An 18,284-nucleotide genomic window follows, 5' to 3' on the forward strand; every position below is an offset into this window, starting at 1 on the left:
ATTAGAAAAGTGTATGGTGTAAGTAAGGAATAATAATAAGAAATATATTGTATTTGGGAAAGATGTTGTTGCAGTTAGTTGTATACTAGTATTATTCTAAGATGGATAACTTAATAAGGCTAGTTAGATAGGGAGTTTAGTGGTATTTCCTTGAATCTCTTTGGATAATAGGTCCTTCTTTCCTTGACAACTCCTAATAGGCTCGACACTACTACTAATAGAGTTGGAATCTCCTAATAGGGATTCAAAGTCTCCTAATAGAGACTTATATGCACTAAATTTATTTTATTGACTCCTAATAGGGTCAATCCTCTTACATTGAAATTATATATATTAGTACATCATTTTTTTGTTATCATCCCCAATGTAGGTATCCCTCTAATAAAAGATTTACCTTGTAAAAAATCTAGTATTATTGTATTTGGTGATATTGCTTTCATTGTTGCATATACTATTTATATATATTCTAGAATTAATAACGATATCAATATTTTTTTTAATTTCATGACTAATTCAGCCCCTCCTACTTAACAACCCTCCCTAGCTAGTATTCTTTTGCACTCGCCTAGGGTTTGATGGGAAATATAGCTCCCCTACAAACAAGAGCCTCCAAACACATATTTACTCTATTTACATTGTCCCTTGATTCCAAGTGGCGATTATATTTACATAACTGGCACTTTTCAAGATAGTGAACTAGAGGAAATTAAAGATTTTGTAAAATGACAAAGAAAAATTAAAGTTCTTCAAAAAAACTCCACAAAACTTAACTAAATAAAAAGAATTAACACTTCAATGCCTCAAATTAATCTATTCAATCCATTTAGAGATTGGATAAAAGTAAAAGTCTCTCTGTTATGCAAATTTTAGTATCTTTCCCAATGTAAATCATACAAGTATTGGTGGCTAAGTTGAGCTAAAGGATTTTGAGAGGGTTAGAGATCAATATGAAAATAAAATTTGATGCACAATAAGGATAGATGTGAAGAAGAAAAAGTGGATCAACGGAACGAGTGTGTAAGTTGAATACTTGGAGGATATGTATGTGAAGAACAAGTTATAGATTTATGTGTTGAATCCAAAAAGATGTTCTTACAACTATTGATAACATCTTTTTGCACTAGGGGTGTCTAATGTAGGAGCTTCCTAGGGTAGTTGGCCATCCTACATGTTAGGGTGTTTTGAACTTGGAGTTAGGGGACTTTGGAAAAGAAGAGGAATGGATTGGTTGTTACTAGGTAATTTTGGATATAGTGTTAACTGACATGCTCAATTGGAGTAGCATTACTAGATCATTTCTTGGTGGTACACGGTTGGTAAAGGTACTCAACAAACACTAGGGCTTGGTGATTCTCGATTTTTGTGTTGACTAACTAGCTTGATCAATGTAGGGACTCAGTTGTTGATAGACTTGGTGCATACTAGTGCTCGACTATGTTAATGTGAGCTTCATTATGCTTAGTTGATTTTTTGGAACTCAAAAGTGGTTTTTCTGATGCTTTGTCATGTCTTGGTCCTATTTTAACAAAGTTTTTTATGATAATTTTCTAGTGTGAGCCAACCATGGCATTTAATTTGGTTATTTATTTAATTTCTATTTAGAGCCAACTTGTGCTTTAAATGTGTATTTAATGCAAGAGTTTATTTAATCTATAACATACTATTTTGGCTTGTGGCTTAGTTGGCTATAAGTAGGGGGTCTTGTGGAGTCTTTAGTCATAATCAACCAGCTTGGAGAAGAGGATGTGGTAGAGCAGTGAACTTTGAAGAGTTAGTAGCTGAGGCTTGGGAAACAAGAAGATTTCTTGGTGGGCTTGCAAATAGAAGTTTAGATCTTCCTTGGAGGTTTCTACCACAGTGTCTACCTAGACTAGCTAGTTTTTGGGTTGGATCTTGATAGATCTTGCAAAAATCTTAATTTAATTTCTATTATATTTGACCATAACCAAGAAGGCCTTACAGCCTGACACATTACATGTAATCAATTATTTTATCAATAAAAAAGTTGTGTTTTGTAACAGATCTTGTATCTTGTATTATTTCTCCACTATGTGGTTAGTTGTTGGGGGCTAGGTCATCTCCTTTGGGGATTCTCTTGCCTTGCACTACATCATTTTCATACTAGCTTGCATTTTTTAGGTTTTCTTAGCTTAGCATTTTCATTTCAAATGTTGAGAGATATGTCTTTGTCTTTTGCAGATGTGTTAGCTAATTGTGTTCCCTTGCTTTCACTTCTTCTCAATCATGTCTTTCACTCTTCATAAATCTTATCAAATTAACACTTCCTTAATTCCTTTCATCCAAAGGGTTAATCCTATCATCTCATCTACCTACCCTTTTGGATCCCTTATATACTGTTTTGACCACTTTTTTGACCTAATCTTTGAACTCTTTGGATTTATACAAAATTATACCCATATCTAATTTTGACATCCTAGACCCATTTTCAAGATCAAAATCAAAATCTAGGTTCATCTTTATGGTCAAAATAACATTTTAAAATTCCTCCTATGTAGTTGACTGACATTCTAAGGCCTAATCTTTGAATCTTCCTGGGACATCATCATTTTTTCATGTCTCTTTATCCTCTTAGTCAAACTTTTTTACACTAGGGAATATCTTCATTTCTTGGTGATCAGTCTTTAGTCTTAATCACTTATCTGTCATCTTGGACTTTGCTCTATCTCAATTTGATCAAATCTAGCTCATTTTGATTTCGATCCTAAGGGGGTAGTAATATTCTATCATTGCTACAAATTTTTTTTTTGCTACAACTATCTAGTTGTTCTTTATTTATCTGCTTGTTTCTCTAACATATTAGTGCTTTTGGATATGTGCATGATCATGGTCAACCAAACTATGTTATTAAGTGGCAATAAAAAAGAAACAAATCGCGGTTATATCAGTTTGATGTGCAATTTTCTACTTGTTATAAACTTTATATCAAAAAGTTGAGACAAAAGAATCTCTAGGAAATTGAACTTAGTTTCTAAACTACAAGGCCTTATTTGAAAAAAAATTTTAAAAATTGATTGGTCAAACTTTTCAATTTTAATGCAATAGTACAAAAAATGTGGGACAAATATAAGTAGATGTGTGTCTGACCACCTTAATCAAAATCAAATGATAATATTTTTTAGTAATATTATAGATATAAGAAGTAGACTCACACTTGGATGTGACTTATATTTTTGGATATTTAAATTCTAAATAAATAAGTAATTATTTATTTTCTACTTTAGTATGTTTGGAATAAAAAAATTTCATGTTTGACCACCTTAAATAATTCAAAACTCTACAAAATTTAATTTTTCTTTTTTTCCCTTGTATTAGAAGAAGCATACAATGTGATGCATCTTTTGGAATTCAAAAATGTTGTATAGTTTGAAAGTTATAGTTGTTTGTCAAGCAATGTGTCAAACAACACTTTATACATAACTCCATTAGAAAATAAGTAATAATTACTTAATAAACTTGTAATTTGACAAACCTTACATTTATGGAAAGCTAAGAACATTATTAACAAACCCATTTCATTTCATCAAATTTTGGTGAAATAAATGTCACCAGGTACATGTTTGAAGTAAAAAACACACAAGAACAAGCCAAAAACACATTTTAAAGACATTTTTTAAGTTGACCATATAGGGTTGATATCGAAAGATATAGTATGCCTTATAAAGGTATTAATTATTTTTCTTTAGCATTAGGATGGGTAGAAAAAAAGTTGAAATAGATTTTGAAATGCTTTGAGGCATTTCAAAACTACAAAATTTGTAGATTGCCACTTTTTGGCACACCATGATCATGTACATACCCTTGTCTCAGGTATTGATATTGTCTCTCTCTTTCCTAGTGTTTAGTTTTAAAACAAACAATCTATGCATTTCAAATTTCTATCTCTCTAAGCTTCGTTCTTCAGAGTTAGATCTTTTTCTCTATCACTTTCTTTGCTTCTTCATTCTTTGGCATAATGAGTTCCCATATCAATCATACATTAGTCAAAGAGGGGCTAATATAATCACCCAAAAATGGTCATCTAGATTACGAACCTTCTTTCTAGTATTTTTTGTATAATTTATTGATTGCTTATTCTTGGTCAAATTCCCAAAAAAATATATTATTTGATTATAACCCATAGTTTGACTGCTATATTCTAAGATCCTATTTAATTAAAAGAACATTCTCCCTTTTAATTAAATAAAGTTCCCAAAATTTTATCTTATCCTAAGTGTGCACACATAAAGCATTATTCCTATTTTAAAAATAAAAGATAGGATTTTTTTCTAACATGAGGTGTAGACTTTCCAAGGTGAGAGGAATCTCCATTTGTCTCCATACATTTATTGTCCTCTAAAATGTTAACCATTGGTTCTTATTGGTTTAAATTCTTATGCAAAATGATTACTCAATATGAATTCACTTCCCTTGATTATGTGTCTTTTGCCTCTTAATCCCTACCATCCATTCATCTTTAAAAAGGAGGGCTCTCTCCTCATTCTCATAACCTCATTCTTTCGTACTAATGTTATGTTAGAGGATTTCTAGGCACCTTTGAATCCTTTTGAGGACTTGGATAATTTGTATGCTCAAACTTTCACATCCATTCTAGCTTCTTCATACTTGCATTATGCAATTTTAGTTTAGATTTCATTTTGTGCTCTAGAAAAGCTCATATATCTTAAGTAGGAAGTCTTGTTGCACTCTCATTATGTTAGTTTAGCTTGAATTTTCATCTCGCATGTAGATTTCATTTGCATTGCATATCCATTTGGTGGTTCTTTGATATTGACACTCATTGCCTCTATTCTTTGAATCTCTCATTCTATGGTGCACCTTACAAGGGTTACATAGTTTTGTTTTTCATTTGAGAGCCACAACTTCATTATTTACATGATTGCAGATCATAGATAGAGAGAGCTCCAAGTCACTATTCAAGGTTCCTAATCAATAAGATCCCTTGGATAGAATGCCCTAGAGAAGTGTGACAAATTTTATGTACACAGCTACCAAATTGACCAAGTTGATCAAATCAAGTTGCAAATTTTTCTTCTTCTACTTCATCAAATGTAGGTTCAATTTCAAAGTGTTGATTAAATGGATGCCTACTTGGGTAAGTTAATTCATCAAAGTTGATCAAAGGATGGCTTCATTGACCAATATAATAAATAGTAGTAACCATCATGAAAGATATTGTATTCAGCGAGTGGGATAGAACAAGATGACATAATGTCCAAATCTAGAAAAATAAATTATTGAATTGTCAAGCATAGGGAGTGATAGAATATCAAAGCTTGACATGTCAAGAAATGTGTCCAAGTGGTGGGTAAGTACCCTATGTTTGACACTTGCAACTTGAGTCAAGTGATAAGTAAATATATAAATAGTTAGATAACAAGATAAGTAAAGGCAAGTGCACAACTCTCCTTATCAAGAATGTAACCAATAAGACAAGGTGATATTTATTAACCTAAATAGTACTTAACAAAAACAATTTAGACCAAGAAACTTGGGTTGCTATGGTATAGTCTCCCTGTATTAGCTAAGAACAAATTTGAAGTATAACAAACAAAGTTTTGCAATTGGGAAAAATAGTTTAGTAAGCCAGGTGATTGAAGGACAAGAAATTTTGTATAATACTTCACAGAAGGTAGAACAATAAATTAGTGTAGAATGATATTCTGGAAAGTGACGGTGCAATAGATAATAGGATATCACTATGACATATGTTATGAAGTAGTAGGACACTCTTCCATGTCGTAGGATATTTCTTGCTAGCATAGTATTATAGTTTACCTGTAAAGGATAGATTGTGGTTACTTTAAGCTCAAATGACTTAGTGTGACTAATTTTTTTGCCAAGGGATCTAAAGTGACATTTGTAGGAATGTTTAATTCTAGTTTTGATGACAAAATAGTCTTTTAGAAATAATTTTGTATAAGAAATCATGACAAAAACACAAATCTTCAAACAATTGGACAAGGGACAAAGCAACCTTGCCAATAAAATCTTTTGTGAGGTGTGAAAAGTAAAACCCTATGAAACTACCACTTGTGTATGTTCAAAATATTTTCACTGGCCCATCACATTAAAAAACACAAGAAGAAAGACATAGCTAAGGTCATGGCTCAATACTCAATATCCTCCATTTCCTTACACAAAGTTGTTTCCCAAAGTATATATTAGCTTTGTTGTAGATGGATTATCCACATATCAAGGAACACATATGGTGAGTTTAAATCTTTGTGTCATCCTAGTAGTCCACTAAGATCAATCCTTGCACCAAGATATTAGGGTAGATTCTAGGCTATGGTTCTTAGTAAGGATTTCATTCACAACACGCCTCTTCAACCTAATATGAGACAAAGGCCTTGTAACCAAAAGAATACCTTAAGCATATCCATAATTTGATTTTATCATGATCTTTATTCCATAGGAACTCTCACCAAATGAATCAAGTGTTATGCCCCCAAGGCTTTCACCTTTTTTGATGGCCTTATAATTATAGTGCATCAAATAGCTAAGTTTTTCTTGTTCCCACTTGGGTCACTCCTATTGGTATCTTTCCACCAATAGAAGGCCCTTTAAAGGAGCTAAACTCACTAGGATATGTAAAAATAAGGTGAATCCACGAAAGATGAATGAGAATTGCAAGGTCCTTAAAGAAGAGTTAAGCTCACAACTCTCAAAAATGGTTCTTCAAGACACACAAAGAAACTTAATTAAGATTAGTACAGATTGAAATATCCCACTCACTTTCAATGATTAATTGAAGAGTTAAGATTTATGACTTTCCACGAGGGAAAAGAGCATACTCTCTTATCAACAATCAAGCCATACTTGTGAATTTTATGTTCCTATCAAATGAAACAATAACTATTATAAGATAGAATAAGATAAGGAAATGATGAAAAAATGAAAATATTTTATTTTAGTGCTTGGGTAGCCCTCCAAGGAAGTGTTAGTAGCCATTTTGCATTTTTTTCTTTAGCAAAAATAAGCAAGTGCCTACAGAACCATAAGGTTAGGGCATCAAATAATTATGAAAAATCAAAATTAACCCTACAAAACCCATGTTAGAGAATATAAGAAGACCAAGAAATCCAAAATGAAAGCTTTGAAATGCAACCTAGAAACCTAAACTTAGGACTATGCATGCAAGTCAATATGGGTGATACTTCAAAAACTTCTAGAATGTCGTATGATATACCCTAGTAAAGAAGGATGATATGCCAATCTAGAATGATAGAGGGCATCAAAACAGTATGATAGACTATAGAAAGCTAATTCAATATTTTAGAAAGAAGTAGTATGATATTCGAGAACTGGCAACTACAAAGTATTGCACTAGAATGTTGAGAAGTGTCATACAATATCTGTAATGCCCTGCTTAGGAACCTAAAAGAAATAAATCTAATATGTTACAAAGTTTACTAAACTATTTTTCTCTATTTATGTTTAAATGTCATTAAAGTAACAATTTGGAAGCAATATACACATACACATCAAGTACACATAAGAAATTAAAATTACATTTTTCCATTCTTCAAGGGTTCCTTCACATTGAGTCACATTTAAGTAGTTAATAATAATTAATTTAAGTCTTTAGTATATGTTCATGAATCAAAAAAAAAAAAAGATACATCATCTCATAAGAAAATGAATATGTACAATTGATACAATGAAAATGCATCCAATGAATAACATCCAATGCACATGTTGTAGGGTATGAGAATAGATACAAGAACATAAGTAGATAAGATACATCATACCATACATACATCAACTAAATAGAAGACTCCGAGATAAGAATAAGAATGATAATGGTATAGTTGCAGCCATGAACATCTAACATATGTTAAACTAATGGGGACCAAAATAGTAAGAAGACACTACCTCCCGACCATATGATCACCTAGTCAAGCTCCCACTCCCATCGTGCAAGAGAGATAATGTATGATCCACACACATACAATCAAATCATAAAAAAATTCTATGAAAGGAATCCTAGTAGCCAAATCTACCTCAAGGGTAACACAAACTACTCAAGAAAAGAGATAATCAAAATGAAAAGGACACTAATTCCAATGTCAACATCACACATCAAGCCAACATCCAGATACCAAATATAATATAGTATCAAATCAATATAAAGTCAATGAAAGGTATCTACCTTAAGTCAAAGGCCACATGTACAAGGACAATAATCAATAGATAACAACCATCATCAACAAAAGTAAATCACCAACAATAAGAACATCCAACAATAAGTACATCCCCAATAAATAGATGATGCTCATCAATAAAAGTCCATTGTCAACAATAAATGACATCTAATCAATAAGTAACAACAAACAATGAATACACCATCAAAAGTAATATCCAAAAAGTACAACACTAGATGTGAATATTAAAAAAACATGAAGGAGACTCAAGCTACATACTAGGAAGTGTCATCACATGGTCAAACTACTTGAGTTACCCTAGATTGGTCTCTCATTGGACTCTGAACCCTCAATCATTGAGTTACCTTGGACTGGTCACTCTAAACCCCAAAACCCCAACATGACACATGTAGAACTAGAATACCCTCTCATTAAGATGAGGCAAACTAGTCATACCTCTCACTAGGTATTGTCTCATTCCCATCCTTGGCCTATACAAGCTCTCAAGGCATGGGTGAGGCAAAATCTCTAACTTATTTTTTTATTCTTTTCTAAATATTTTAATTTCTATGTTATCACTTATTACACAATTTACTATAAGTTACCCTAGCAGCCACTTTGCGCCTTGGCCCCCATTGAAAGTCACTCCCATAGACATGCACATAGACTACCTTCCCAAAACTCATAAACCATAATTGTCTCTCATACCACAAAAAAAATGCTGATCAAATTTGGTTCCTTAACAAGCAACCCAAAACTAACATTGGTTCTCAAAACTCAAGCTCTCATAAATGTTCAATTGAATAAATCTCATAAAACATAAATCTCAATTCAAATCACAAAGTACATCATGACATGAAGTAAAATAATTATTAAAGATATCTCAAAAATTCCTGAGGTGCACATCCTAACTTGGCCAACTAAATAACCCAGAAAGAAAACCATCATAAACATAAATATCACAAGACAATTTAATTATATTTTTATAAAATAAATAAATAAATTTGATAATTAATTAACAAGAAATAAGTATTTTTGCATGTCTTTCATATTTCAAATCATGCAACCATAATATACTTGGTTTTCTGTCTTTAGTATGTTTTTTTCACATACATCTATAAGTTTAGTTACAACATTAGCTATTCAATTTGTTATTTTATTCCAATTTTCTATAATGGAAATTTGCTTATATTAGAAAGGGTTTTAAATGAATATAGTCATAATAATTTTTTATAGTTTTTTCATAGTCAATTTTTTCGGATTAATAAGCTTTCTTTTTCAAAATCTACAACATAATTCTATATCCAAAAATTAATATAGTAAATTAATAAGCCCTATGCAAGCACCTAGGAAGACATGAAGTAGACAAATCTTTCTATAAAATTCTACAATGGGTTTTCAAACTCTACCTCAAAACCATAGCTAAAATCTAAGACAGTCTGTCAATCCATGCAAATCTAAACCCTCTGAAACTTTCAACAATTTTTTTCTCCAATTCCATATTTTCCTCACCAAAACCTATGTGTCTTTAAAATGAACTAGCAACCTCCTAATAAAGAACCACAATCCTAACTAGGGTTTATGTTCTCTAATATTTCAAAAGCCACTAAATTTATCAAAAAAAATAATTGTTTCATTTTTTAATCTTTTCATGCACATTTAAAGAACTTTTAAATTAAAATATTCTTTTATTTTCTTTTCCTCCACTTTATTAATTGGCGCAAGCACTAATTAAAGCATGGTTTATTATTTAAATTAATAATAATAATTAAAACTCATTATTTAAATGCAACTCTAATTTATTTATTATTAATCGAGACTCTTTTTATTTTAGCATGATATAAGGATATGATCCTACAATGGAGCACAAACAATAGATGCCAATATGAAAAGCTTGATATTTTTTCTAGCTGTTTTGATGAGATTAGGATAAAGTAACAAAGATCTACCATCTAAGGTTGTGTGCTAAATATGTTACATCTAGCTTGAATTGATGAAACATGAATTCTCATTTGTTACACTCCTGTTTGGAAGATGATAAAGACGTGTTTGAAAACCTTTCCTCGTATCCATTTAACTACCAATATCAGATCGATCATATGAAGTGTTTCATGATTGAAATAACAGTAATAACTCTAGATTTTACAATAAATTATTCAGCATTGGTTGATCTTGATTGAGAATTAAGAAAGTGTTCACATCTATTGTTCAGAATTGTTCATTTTGATAGTAAGATGGAAAGGGCTAAAGATTAGATTCATAGCATACCTAATGATGGATTGACACAATTCATGATATGTATTTAGAAGGTGAGACATCCTCTAGTTTATTCTATGAGCATGAATTACATATAACATGCAAAGATGAGTTCAAATCAGCCAAACATGATGTGGAAGATAGACTAAAGGGTAACTCCTATAATTTCTCATCTAGTCATATGTTAGGTATATGTGACACAACATCTTTAAATATGGATTATTTTCAAAGTCTTCTTGCAAAGATAATATGCATTTTGAAAATGGACGTGGAAAAAACTATGCTAAATAAGGTATCCGAGAAGAGAAAATCTATCTAAATGGTTGTATCACTGATCAATAGCACAATTGTAGGGATTTATGTACATGTTCATCTCTTAAAAGATTAAAAAAAAGTTAGAGCCCATAGCTTGAAAAGATTAGACAATGTGCACAAATGGAGGCCTAAAAATTAGAGCTACATCACCTTCTTATGTCTTCTTAACTACACAATAGCTTGTAAAATATGACTTCATGGATTTGTCTATGATTTATGTATTTCTCTAATTAAAACTTGAGCAAATCATTAGATAATCTACTACTAAGAAAGAAATTATGCTCTTGCAAGACTTTTTCTTGCCACTGATGGTTCAACTCAAAAGTTATTATATTTGACTCTTCTATAAAACTTCATTGTCCTATAAACTAGAATGCCTAAAATTGTAGGCACAAGTGATAAAACTAATCCTGGAGCACTCATCTCCTAAGCAAGTAAATATTTTGAGAGATGAATTTGGTGCATGAGTTTCCTAAAATAGTAATTTCTTTCTAGCTTCTTTATGCTAGAGAGAGCTCCTATCACCTTCATTAGATAGAAAAGAGGACCCAACTAGGCATGCAACAACTTCAAAATTATAAAGAGAATAATAGTACTTTAGACCAAAGAGCTTAGAGATAATAGAAAGTAGGATAGGTTGTTGGGATCTAAAAGGGAACCCTATAGAAATGGATGCTACACATAGGTAACCAAGAAGAGGAAAAAGATATATAAATATGTTAGAAATAGGAATTATTGAAAGGGGGTGAATCAGTAATTTACAAACTTTACTCATCAACTAAATATTATTTAATACTTTGAACAATACATAAGACATTCATAAAGTGATGTTGAACAATAACAATAACCATGCACAAAGATAACTCATAGCACCATATTTTGTTAAGTAGGAAAACCTTGGCCAAGGGAAAAGCTTGGTAGGGATGATACCCACTAGATAATATATTGATATATATGTTACTTGTTAGAGGATGGACCCTGTTTGGATTCAACGAGAAAATTCAATATAGAGAGTACCTATTAGGAGACTTTGAATCTTTGTTAGGAGATTCCAATCCTATTAGGAGTTGTAGTATAGTAGATGCAAGATGAGCCCACTACCCAAACATGCACTTCAAATTAAAAGAAGGGCTCGCTTCCCAAACAAGTAATTGGTCTTTAGGAATATAGATTTTGTAACTTCTTCCTTAGTTTGATCTCAAATCACAAAATCAATTTTACATAAATCACTTCATAGAAAGTTCATATATCACAATACATCACTTGCTTTCCCACCTTAATTCTCAAGATGTCCTTTGCATAAATACCATTCATTTTCACAAATTTCTACTAGGTTGGCTAAGACCATGATATACTTTTCAAACTTAGAGTAAACATCTAGGATGTCAGCACTAATTGGTCAAGTAATTATTTTGTAAACATAATAATTCCTTTACCTTTAATTCTGTTGTCCTCTTTCACTAGTAAAACATGAATATCTCTTTTTTGTATGATCTGTACTAACATTTGAGGCTATGCATCATCATCAATATGTTTACTATCTTTGTCTAACTTTTCTAGTCATAATATAACATCAATAACAAGTTACATACAAAACAATAAACTGTTGTAAACCAAATTCATACTTAGACATTTTTTTGGTACCAAAAGCTAAGTATCTTTATTTTTGAGGTTTCTTGTAAGCATGTACATCATGTGTTTCTGTAAATAACAACAATGACATATCTTCATCAGGAAATTTTCAACAATCTCCCCCTTTGGCATTGATGGTAACAAAATAGAAAAAATTGGCTAAGTATCAAAAATTGTCAAAACAATATAGTAACAATGCTTTAATCATCCATTACAACTTATCCATCTTACATATGCTCCCCCTTACAATATGATTTCATACCATACAATTTTATCTTCTCCACTTTACCTTATTTACAATTTTCTTATGCATTTTCTCCCCCTTTGACATCAATGACAAAGGTTGATATGTTAAAAACTATCAAAATTGTTGTCAAAAACTCTATAAACATCTACCTTAAATTGATAGTATATTCATATAGTCATCAAAACTTTCCTTAAGACTGTTCATTCTTTTTTTCCATGTATCCTCAACTAATTCAATAGAGGTAAGAATTGTACATAATGTATATGATGCAATCTCAACTGCATTAAGATTGGAGTATAAAATGTTTGAATAAGTGCCCTTGGCTTTGACACACTCCTCCAACTGTCTCTCTACAATAGATATTTTCAAAGCAATAGACTCTCTAAAATCTAAAAATATTTTCAAAATTTGTTCTTTCCAAAGTTCCAGTTTCATGATATCATTATGAATACTAGCCACTATTCCTTCAAAGTCAAGAACTTGGCTAGAAGGTTATTGTATCTAGCTTGATAGAGCCTCTAGCTCACTCAACTTACCTTCAATCTTACTATCAAGGTCCTTGGTCAACTTATGAGATAGGGTGCACTTTATGTACAATACCTTTCCATCTTGTTGACATTTCTAAAGTTCCTGATGCAATTATCAAGACTTATCAAATCATTCTTGATATTTTGACAAATGGTGCTAAATAGATTAGCATCATGTGAAATATGGGCCTTTGATTCTACAAAATTTAACAGATTTGTAAATTCTTCATAAAAATATTTCAATGCTACTTGTTCCCTCTGTTTAGGATCTTCCTTTGTATTTTTTATTGCAAAAGTACTGTGTAATCTATCAGTAACCTCCATCAAGGTTCTTTGCATGCTCTTTACTTTCCTATTCTTCTCAATAAGTTTTGTTAGAGATGAGATCAAGTCAATTTGGTCATCATCATCACTTGTCAAGCTAGTAAGCAAAAATAGAGTAGATGAACTAGATGGTTTAGATTCATTTTCCCTTTACTTCTTTTCAGCTACCTCTTTGACTCTTCTCTCTCATTTTTCTTTCGCTTCCTTCTCTTTTCTTTCCTTCTCTCTCTTTTCTTCCTCCTCTATTCTCTTGTTTTTATCTTCCTCTAATTTCCTCTTCTTTTCTTCTTCAACTCTTCTTTTCATTTCATCTTCAAGCAATTTTGCTTGGCTTCTTCTATTTTCCTCTTTTCTTCTTCTAACAGCCTCTTCTCCTGTTCAATTTGTTTCAATTGGTCTTGAATATCCTTGGTTTGAGATTCAAGTTGTTTAGAACTCTCAAAAGGGTTAGTTTGATCAATGTTAATAGTAACATTGGTCTAATCAATTTGTATTTTGTCACCACTAATTGACAGTTCTAAAGTTCTAGTTGCTAGTGAAGGTGTTGCCTTAGATTCTGTCATCATCTGACTGATGGCTATAGCTATTTCACTCCATTTTTTGTCATTCTCACCCACCATAAAAAGAAATTGTCTCACCTTGTTTCTCAAGTAAGGTGCCAAATTGTTCAATAATCTCTTGACTTCTTCTTCATCATCAATCTCGCATATTGTCCTTATCATAGACTTCTAAAGTTCTATGTCCTCTTCTTGAGTTGGTGCCTTCTTCTCAATAAGTTTGTCATGGACTTTTATATTTATCATGCCATCAATATCCCTAAGTTTCAGATTGTTAGCAATTATATATCTCATAGTAGTGGTATCAATCTGATCTTTCTCAATATTGTTATATAAGTCATAAAAAAATTCCATCTAAACAAAGTTCCCTTCATTACCAATGACTGAATTAATCTTCTCAATCTTCAACTTCTAGGGTTGCCAAGCTTTTCCTACTGACTGTTTAGAAGTAGTTACTTTCTCTACCTATTTAGCTTCTTCTTCTTCTTCTTCTTCACTAGATTCTACAATTGTCAACAATGTCTTTTGTCTCTTCCCTGGTCTAGTGGCTTGTTGCTTGACTCTCTTTGTCTTTCTAGTCATGGCATCCACTAATATTTTTGATTTCCTCTTTGGCTCACTTGGCTATAGCATAAGGAATGCTCTATTTTGAAGATGTCTCTATAATAGACATTAATACAAGTTGCACATACATTATACCTTGCTTCATGGTTTGTCTAACTGCTTGTGACTCATTCTCTATCATATTGGCCTTAGTTGGAGCTTTCTTCATTATTGTTTCAATCTTCTTGTGAGATGCCTTCTATAAGGATTCTTGATGAGCTAATTGGGTAATTTCATCATAAGTGCCAAATCTATACTCAGCTTGGTCCTTCTCAGAATTCAACAATAAATCAATATATCCAATTGCTACATCATCACTTATCTCATAACCTAAGGGATCAATGAATGTTTCTTGAAATTCTACTACTTGAATATAATTAAAATATGTATCAACCATAACACATATGTCATCTTTAAAGCTTTCTACAATTGCAAGTGCAATTTTGAATCTTTGTCTTATCTCATTCTGAAATGTTTTTGTTATCAAATTCTCACTATCCAAGATTTTATCTGTTGGATGTCTTCTACATCCATCTCTAATCTTCTCCATGGTACATCTCTCACTACTCATAATATCTATGCCTAACAAATATGGAAATCTCTTAATTACATGAAAGAATATATGATTGATCAATGACTAAAATATAAACACATCATTCTTGGTCCTCTTGATTTTCTCCATGTTTTAAAGATTTTGCATTCTTAGAATCTCACTAAGGTTAACTTGTTCCTTCTTAACACATATCTTTTAGGTTGCATAGATGAATCTAGCTGACAATTCATTAATCTTACAACTTGCACATATAGAGTAGGCAATCATTCTGCTCATTAATCTTACATCATCTTGTTTAATGGTGCTAATCTCCATGGACTTTCCATTATAAACTACTTTTGTGAAGCTCTCAACCTTCTTCTTAACAAGTTTCTCACCTATAGGTACACTACCTTATTTTCTAAGACCAATTACTTCATGAATAAGGTCAGCTGAAATATCAACTACGTTATCTTCTGTCTATAGTTTTCCCTCATGTATTCTAATTAGTATGATTTGAGTCCATTCATTAGTGTCCAATTTTTGGTAGAAATGATATTTGAAAAGGTCTAGTTCTCTCAAATTTTCAAATATGGTTTTTACAGTCATATCATGATTAAAGACTATTTCCATATCTTTATTCATATACTCACTCCCAATAGATTCAAACTTACTGTTAAGATAACTTCCTACATCTTCCAAATGCACTACATTGTTCAGAGTAATGGATAATGCTGAATTAGGCTTTCCTTCTATAGGTTTCATGAAAACAACCTTCAATTTTGGTCTCTCCTCATTCTCAACATTATGAACTATAGACATATCCATGATTCTATAAAATATAAATTTTATTGAAGAAATTCTATGAATAAACGATAAAATACCTCTTTCTAAAAATAGGGTTTATTTTGGAATCACCTTATCAAGTTGCTTCTAAGTTCTCTATGCTTCTGATATAATCACAATGAAGTGGTAATCAAGTCTGTACTCCATTTTATTCATCCAATTCAAACTTGCATTAATTGTGTACTTTACAAACATGAAAAAGCTATCAATTACATTTTAAAATCAAGTATCTGCTTAAGATCTTCTATATGATCTTTAGATTCTATCTAAGCTTTACCATAGCTTCCTTCCATCATGAAAATGCTCAAAGAATCTTTGTTTCATGAAATTCTCTATAAAAGCATATTTTTCATCTTCTGCTATAGAGTTAACTTTCTCTATAATAATAGTAACTCTTCATTCCTTCATAACAAGTTTTGATAAGCTCCAAATTTCAAGCAAGCTTTGATATCATCTAAACTTATCTTGATACACCTTTTCCCAACATCACTACCCATAGTTCAATCTCTAAATGAAGTTTCCAAATTTTGATGTTATGAACAAGCTTAATTGAACTAAGTTGAATCAAACTGGATTGCTAACTTCAATCTTCATGTCTCACCATTTTTTAACCTTTATTCTGAGATGTCTAATCCTTTTATGAATGCTATACTAAGTTCTTCTCAAATTTCACTAACTACATTTCTTTGTACCTCATTGTCTTTCTTAGTTCTAGAGTTACTTTCATGGTTCCTTCTATCATTTTTGAAATTTCTACCATTGTTCCTTCTATTTTTGAAGTTTCTTCCATTATTCCTTCTATCTCTAAATTTTTTTTCCATTCTATAATACTTTTTTGTATGTTTGAAGTTGTTGCATAACTAACATACTGGATTTCTACTTCTAGGATACTATTGACCAAAAGGTGGTTGACAGTTCTAAGCTATGTGTCCAAATTTGTTACACTTATAACACACGAACTGTCTTCTTTCTTCATAAGGTCTTCCTTCACTCAATGTCCTTTCATTAGATCTTCTTCTATCTATAGGGTTAGTATTTCCAGACATCCTACTATTCCTTCTATCATTATCATATTTTGGTTTCCTATAATCAATTTCTTTATGACCCATACCATGACAATTATGACAATAAAAATCATTAACATGATTAAATGACTTGTTTGTACAATCTTCATTACATGAAAAACACTTACCTCTAAATCCATACCTAGTTTCTTTAAGAGATTCCACTTGCTTTTGTTCATCCAATATCTCAACTTCCTTGCCTTGTCCAACTTCTTTAGGTTTATTAGAAGATTGACTAGATTCAATCTTATCATTAGATTTTTCTTTTTCTTTTAGATCTGATAAATTTTCAGGTTTCTTTGTAGACATGTTAAATAGACAACCAAGACTAGTCTTATCATAGGTAGGTTTCTATATTGACATTGAATCATCAAGCTTTTCTTTGCTATAATAAAGCTTCTCAAGTTTTTTCTTGCATTGAGTTAGTTCACCTCTCACAATAGTGTTGTACTTATGAAGTTCTTCATGATCTTCTTTCAATGTTTCAAATTCAGATGTCTTCTTCACTAGACTTGCTCTAAGATATGTATTCTTAGTCTTCAATTCAGATTCAACATTTCTAGGATCATTCTTCAAAGTCAACTTTAGATTGGTAAACCTCAATTCGTGCTTCAAGACCTTGTACTCTATCTTTAGCTTCGAAGAATCATCATCACTAGTTTTAGATTTAGTAGATTTAGGCCTGGATTTGAGATGTTCAATCTTGTCCTTCAATTGTCCAATATATAATTTGGAGTCTTCATATCTATCCTTTAGCTTATCTCTTTCTTTAGTAAGGAGATCATTTTGTTCAAGTGCCTCTTCAAGGTTTTTCATCAACTATTCCATATTCATAGGGATCTTACTCAAGCTGTTAAGCCTCTTCTGTGTAACTGAGCTCTGATACCAATTGTTAGAAATAGGAATTACTAAGAGGGCGAGTGAATCAGTAATTTACAAACTTTAGTCAGCAACTAAATATTATTTATTACTTTGAGTCATACATAAGAAAGTAATAAAGTAATGTTTAATAGTAATAGTAATCATGCACAAAGATAATGCATAACACTATATTTTTTTAACTAGGGAAACCCTAGCCAAGAGAAAATCCTAGTGGATATTATACCCACTAGATAATATATTGATATATATGTTCCTTATTAGAGGATGGACCCTGTTAGGAGTCAATGAGAAAATTAAGTAAAGAGAGTCCTTGTTAGAAGACTTTGAATCCGTG

This window comes from Cupressus sempervirens, chromosome 4 (genome assembly GCF_028749045.1).
Source record: "Cupressus sempervirens isolate cs-2001-9-10 chromosome 4, ASM2874904v1, whole genome shotgun sequence".
NCBI classification, from domain to species: domain Eukaryota; kingdom Viridiplantae; phylum Streptophyta; class Pinopsida; order Cupressales; family Cupressaceae; genus Cupressus; species Cupressus sempervirens.